The following is a 7434-nucleotide window of genomic DNA, read 5'->3' as shown; positions in this document are numbered from 1 at the left end:
AAAATAATACTAGAATTCGGTCTTTGGTCAATTTTCCGTAATTGATTTTACATAAATAACCGTCGTAAAAATGCTTATATATAAGTGAAAAATTCTTTCTTCGATAATTGCATCAGTATTGTCATTATACAATATTGTAGTAATTCTGAATTAATAATAAAAAATCAACACAAATGATAAGAAATTAGATAAGGTAGGTACATAGTTTCAGAACAATGGCATTATCAATAAAAAAGTTTTTTTTTTGTTATAAATATACTATGAACTTATGAACTATGAAAACATCAAGGTTAGAGCACCGAATCGATACCCAATTATAATATAAGTAATTCGTTGTTATTTAATTGGGACATGTGTACAATTTCAACTCCATATTTGTATAGAGAAAAAGGAAAGAGATCCATTATCAGATTAAATTTGCGGAAAATACAATAAAACTTCTTGTTTAAAAAAACAAAGTTATCTCTATGTTTATTGTGTCTTCATTTTTTTTATGCGGGGCTCTCAATGAACCGGAGCGCACCGGAGCGCCGTTCCTGTTCGTGAAATCGGTAAAATTATCGCTCCGTCTTGTGGAAAAAATAATTTGACCGTCTTAGCTAGATAGGCAATATAATAGAAAATCGAACGCACTTATTTTATGAAATACACTTAAAATTTGATACCTATGTAAATATCTTAATAAAACTGTCGAGCGCTCCGGTTCGTAAACTTTTCCATTTCGAGCGCTGAATGTATGGATGCAACGCAGCCATCGTTACTTATCGTTATATTATATGAGCGTTGAATGCATTGTCTAGCTAACATAATTTAGTTCATAAATTATATTTTACTCAGTTAAGAGTAAAATATTATTTTTTTTCGTACAAACTGCCATTGTTTATTCATAATGCTTTTCTCCCTATTGTGAATTATTGACCATTTGTTTTTCGTTCATTTAACATCCGAACAAGTGCTGTCGTGCAAGCTACTTCCCTAGTAACCACGTAGGTACTATGGTTACTGTGTATAAAAATAATAATTTTCGTATACTGTGTATTTTTGGTACAATAACAAAATTAATTATAAATACAGTTTTTGAGTCTCGTAAATATGTATGAAAACACAAAACCTTGTTTTCGTTTTCCAATGTAATATTTTTAGTGGCATTTTCCACATTTCGACTGTCTTAAACAGGTTTTATCTTTTTCTTCATTGTGCTGAGTCTTCAATAGGTACAGTGTATCTCTCGACAAGTTAGCATAACTGGATTTCCCCATTCATCGACATCCTCGAAGGCTAGATTCATTTCCCATGCATACAATCAGTCCTCTACCAGTGAGACGTGAGTGATCTTTATTATTTTATGACACAACACAACGCGCGCCGACTGTCCTCAAATATTAAATGCGCGTTTCGTTTATACGACAAACTTTAATTTACATTGCGATACAGGCTTGACAATTGAAAATAACATAAGTACCTATTCTTTATTAACACGTGTTTAAGTTTATCTCATATTTCTCCTGGTACCTGGTAGGATAAGACAGTTCTTATTCATTGTGTTTATTGTGAAATACATTATAAAGATCTATTTTTTTCTATTTCTAATTTTGGGTGGCATTTTTTCGTAGACTGGCGGCTGTATCCCTCCCGGTGGCCCTGGATAAATTGAGACATTAACAGACGTCAAACCATAGCCTTAAATTTAATAAAACTAAAGTTGAAATCAATGTTTTACACTATATTAAAGAAAAAAGTCCAATTATTCATACGTAGGTAAGTAAGTAGGTTGGCAATAATGTTATTTCACAATACGTAATATACCTAACTAAGTTATCATAAAAAATAAGTCATTGTACCTATGTGATTCCCGTAAACAAAAATAATACCTTGTTATATTACTTATAATAAAATAATTTTATTACAATATATTAAGTAAATTGTCTATTATTATTAAATTATATTATACAAATTATATAACAGCAAAAAAGGATTAAAGGTTTTATATAATTGGTCAAAAAAATGCGCTATTGTTTTGAGTAATAGAATGACTTTTAATTTTGTACAGTCGGCGTTGTTAATCTATAAATAATACTAGCTGACCCGGCAAACTTCGTACCGCCTCAGAATCAATAATCTTGTGTTAACTTATTAGCTGAATTAAATTCAGTTTTTTATTAAGTTAAAATGAATACTCAAAATGAATAAGTTCAATAAATGTGCAAAAATCAAATCAAAATGAAAAGTATTTTAATTATATTGAACTGTACACACACGATGACCGCGTGGATTAAGCGCCGGTCTATAGTGTCGAGGGTCCCATGTTCGAATCCTGGGTCTGGTAAGTTCACATATTGTAATTCAATTTCAATTCAATGATTACTACCGAGCCAACCTTCAGTTGTAAATTTTGCGGTGGCAAGCCAAGCAGATCCAATGAGTTTAAAAATTCAGTTGGATAGTTGGTTGCTTCGTCTTCGTTTGTTACACAGTCGATAGATTTGACGGAATGCAGTGGACCAACGATTTGATTTTGAATTGTGAAGTTTAAGTGATCCACATCTTTGTTCTTTACCGCAAGAATGCTCGTTCACTCAACCAATTGTCATGTTTGTGATTAGCAATGATGTTCGGTAACACTTTGTTGATGAGTTCGTCCTTAGTTGAGAAGAAATTGGAAAAATTCAGCGGAAACGAAATCAATCCGCTCGATTCATCGACAGGAACACGGCCGTTACCGATAGTCAGCAATTGCTTGGAGAAATCTTCGGCAGATGGATCGTTTAGCAATGCAACTCGCATGTTTGTCGTCAGCTGAAGTGTCTTCACATAGTACCACAGAGTCGATGATTTGAGGCAAGCATTTATTTCATCAGCAGCGGTCGGTCTTGGAATGACTGGTAGTGTTTGGCGAAAATCGCCAGATAGTAGAATCATTGCGCCTCCAAAACTTCTTTGAGCGCAGATCTTTCATAGTTCGATTGAGTGCTTTCAATGCGCGTTTGTGCGCCATTGTGCATCCATCCTATGTGATGATTTCACTTGCTAACAAAACTTTGGCCATGATTGTTGAGTATTTCGCAATGTTGCATGTCGGTTTTTCAGTCGGCAATTTCAACGTTGAATGAGGCGTTCGGCATCCTTCTAACAACGTGGCCGCTATCCCAGAAGAAGCAACTGCTACAGCATTTTCGGATCTCGCACGAACAGTAGCCAAAATCAATGACATGAGGAATATCTTCCCCGTTCCATCGGGCGCGTCGAGGAAAAATAAGCCACCATTTCCATCATCAATTGCCTTCATTAACGTATCGTACACTTCCTTCTGTTGATGGTTCAACAGTGGTACATTCGTTCGAACTGATTGGTTCAATGCATCTCGATCATATTCATGATCACGTTCCAATTCTCGATTGAAAGCGTCGTTCATTCCACGATGTGGCGTTGGCATTCCTAACTTGACTAAAAAACCGCCGCACATGAGGTAACACATGTATTCGATCAAAAGCAAAGCCTGGTTATGTATTTCCTCATTCACCTCGAGATCGGGATTCCCTGAACTGACACAAATTCGATATAAAAATGTCTTCTGACATGTCATCCTTTCACTTGTTCCACAGTTCAGGTGGATTCGATGGGAAGCATGTCGAAATAATGATATCAAATAATGTGCGTATCTGACTTGGAGATGCAGAAACAATTGCTTCAGCGATTGTCATATCCCAATGAGTATCGTTTTCAAGCAAATTGAGCTGTTGACATGAAGCACGAAATGTTGGGCACACTACACCATTGACAGTTAGACATTTCGACTATCATTCTTTCTTTTGTTTGTTTGTTTCTTCTTTATTGTTTCTGTCATGTATCAGAGATGGCGTTGTATACGGATTTAATTTTTTTGCGATTTTCTTTTATTTTCGAATGCGCGAGGTTTTCATCGTTCAAATTCATCGATGTCAGTCAAAAGCCTTTCCATACAAAATGTATGAGAAAATGAATTTTCTTCATAATTTCTTTTTTCCGTGATTTATCCAATGTTAAATAAATTAAATAGACGTTAGGTACTTATAGGTACTTTTAAAAAATATATTTAATATTATTATTTATATTTAAATTATTATATTATGATTTAATAGTTGGTGAGAATTTAAATATGCACACGTAAATAATGATTTAATCGTGCATATGTTTAAGTTCCAACGAAAAAGAGTTTTTTATTTTATATAAAGCCTTAGGTGTGGTAATTCTCAATCCGCAATAAAAAAAAACATTATGTTAAGAGTAAAATGAATGAAAACTACTAAGTTGTAGATAGAAACTGATTAAAATTCCTCGTCTACGTTCTGTATACGTGTCTACGACGGTGCGGCGTCCAATTGTCCTGGCGTCCAGTTGTCCCATTCCCATTTTATCATGGGCCCCTAGGCCTGGATCTTTGACGGGCCCACCTACCTATCGCTGAGGTTAAGGGCAGTGTGGTGCTCTAATGTAGTTTTTCTTAAATTATACACTGGAGTTATCATTTAAGTAAGTATATCAATCATCATATAGGTATCACATCAAATTGCAGCACACAACTACATGTGGCAGCGTTCGGCGCAGCGTTGAGCGTTTTGCGCAATTCAAACGTATAACCGTGTGTGAAAATGTTCGTAGACTATGTCTTTTTTTGGTTATACATTTATACGGTTATACGTTTGAGTTGCGCAAAACGCTTAACGCTGCGCCGAACGCTGGCACTGAGGCCTCTCACTAATAGTTTTGAAACAAAGCAGCGCCGCAGGCGACTTTTTTAATATTAATAAAGTAATGTGAATATTGCATTAGCAAACTAACCAAGAACTCAGTAAATAGATTTTTGTATGCTTCAATATACCTATCTGGCGCAGAAATCATTTAAAGTGGAAATAATCCAAACTTATTTTTTTAATAATTTTGGAAGCTCCATTTTTTAATGAATGCCTTCACTTTGTCTTTTTAAATAATCAGTGAATGCGTTAGTGGTCCTTGCATTGATTTATTTCAACCAAAGTTTAACAACAAAATTATCGTTCCTAGACAAATTTGCCTCAAATTTCAACATTATGATTTGAGTGATTTGACCCTTTTATTTCATTTTTTCACGAGATAGCCAGCGCGCTTCACAATAGTATAGAAGAGAGTTTATATGACTTTTTTTTTAATATAGGTTATAACTAGCGGCCGTTTTATGAACTATGCGTTTGCAAACTGCAAACCTGTGGCTACATTAATTGTGTTAAACTTTTCGCGCCTCCCTTTGCGACACTCCGCGCCTCTCAGTTTGGAAATCGCTGATCTAAAAGAGTACAAAGTAAGAAGCTTCTAACAGTGACGTCCCTAGGCAAAGTGCCGCCCTTAAGTAGATCTATAATTTTTTTTTTTACCGTCCCTTTTCATTTTTAGTTTCAAATCATCTGAAAATTCGTTAGGTACCTACACAGAATAGATTAATTAATATAATTCCGATAGGCTTTAACCCCAATACTCTACATTTTGAAGCAGGGGTTTTGAATGTGTGAGTGTCCTACGAAAATTAAGCATGCATCATAGACGTGCGATAGTATATGTTGCAACCTTCAAATACACCAATATTGAATGAGCGTCAGCCAAGAGCAGTTGTCAGAAAGAAGGACTAGCTTAGAATTACGTATTCTTGACAGGTGTTTAAGTTTATCCCATATTTTTCCACACTCGTGATCGGTTGCATGTTACTCCACACCCGTTAGGTATTCCAGTTCCCATTAATTCTATGTTCCCTGGATACCTACATATCTCCTATTATTATATATTTTAAACAGACAAATAGGTACTTATACCATAATATATATATAGAAAAAATATAAAATTATCGCATTTCCACGAAACCCACTCTCAAACGGTGGTGGGGTTAGGTACGTGAAAGTTTCTGGCGCTGACAGGATTGGAGGCACCCTTGTAAAAAATTCGCTCGTGCGATAAACTGCCATTACGACACGTATTACAAGAGTAGCTACGATTATTTTTTAAACTAAGATGTCAATACTTTCTAAAGAAGCGCCCGCGTCGTCTACTTATATTTGTATTCGTTCCTTCAGTTTCCGCCCTTTGTAGTGTGCCGCCCTTATGCAACGTATGACCTGTCTACCCCCAAGGGATGTCACTGGCTACTTATAAAATTAGTCATGAGTATAAGAAAGAATATGAGAAACTAAACAGAAAGGAAAAAGAAGATATATCTATTATTATTATTAAAGCCATCTCACACGACAACCATAAAATACACAACCACACCACAGATATGTATTACAGTGACGGTTTGGACATGGGGATATTACTCGAGGGTGTGCCGTACGCCCTTTAGTATTCAATTGCCAGCTTGGCGACCTCTTATCGGATCGCGCCCTGCGTTTATTACTCGTACATTATTTAAACATGTAAGTATCAAGTTTTTTATTCATTTTTATTATACAATGGAGGTACGAAAACGTTTTGGGAGCTATGAACTATGGCAGTGATACACAACTCATGACGGGTATTTGCAACTAGGCTTGAGGTTAATGATGATTATACAAACGAACAATATTTAACAGTGATTTAAGATACCTACATCTAAAAATACACTTGATAACTGTTAAACCTTTTATGTTAATTAATTGATTTTGTTTCCACTTTCAATGCCGAATATATAGGTATTGTCTGATTTTAAAAACGAGTATAAAATACTGGGATACCGGTTTGGAAATACCGGTATTCCAATCCCTACTCAAAATGTAAAAGTATATATATTACACAGAATGTGTGAAATTACGTATTGCACGAAATCGGCAAATTTTTGCCTAATTCATGAAAAATGCAAGCCCGTTGCCTTATTCATGAATTAGGCAATTTATCTACCGAGTGCGTGAATTTGGCAGGGTATGGAATTCTTAAACTGTCAACATGACAGTAGAAAAAGTAAATTTAGTACGGATATTAGTTATAATTGGACATAATATAATATTATTATTATTAGGTTAAGTTAGGTTTTGTTATTCTGAATTCAACTGAATGTCCGTTTAGAGGTTAGCTAACAACTGTCAACAAACTATCTAATCATACTATCACAAACAAACAATCGACCATTGCCTGATACCCAAGCACGAATCAAATCGCGAAAATACCTTTTAATAAAATTCTTCCGTTATCATAATTATTATAGTTCTAGATTTTTTTTGGGCATAGTAAATGGATATGAACGTCATTGTAGTTATTGATTGGTATATTTTTAAATAATCAATGACATTCGACACATTTGGTTAGTTTGATTAGTTGCAAAAAACACCACCGGAGCGCGCCATCTAATTTGACCAATGCGTGATCATTTGACACATTTGGTTTAGTTGCAAAAAAACACCACCGTAGCGCCACTATCTAATTTGCCCAACGCATGAACTAGGCAGAAAAATTACTGCC

Source organism: Rhyacophila brunnea, unplaced genomic scaffold (assembly GCF_057557595.1).
Source record: "Rhyacophila brunnea isolate RB1 unplaced genomic scaffold, BYU_Rbru_1.0 scaffold_15, whole genome shotgun sequence".
Taxonomy (NCBI): Eukaryota; Metazoa; Arthropoda; class Insecta; order Trichoptera; family Rhyacophilidae; genus Rhyacophila; species Rhyacophila brunnea.
This window is presented reverse-complemented; position numbering follows the sequence as displayed.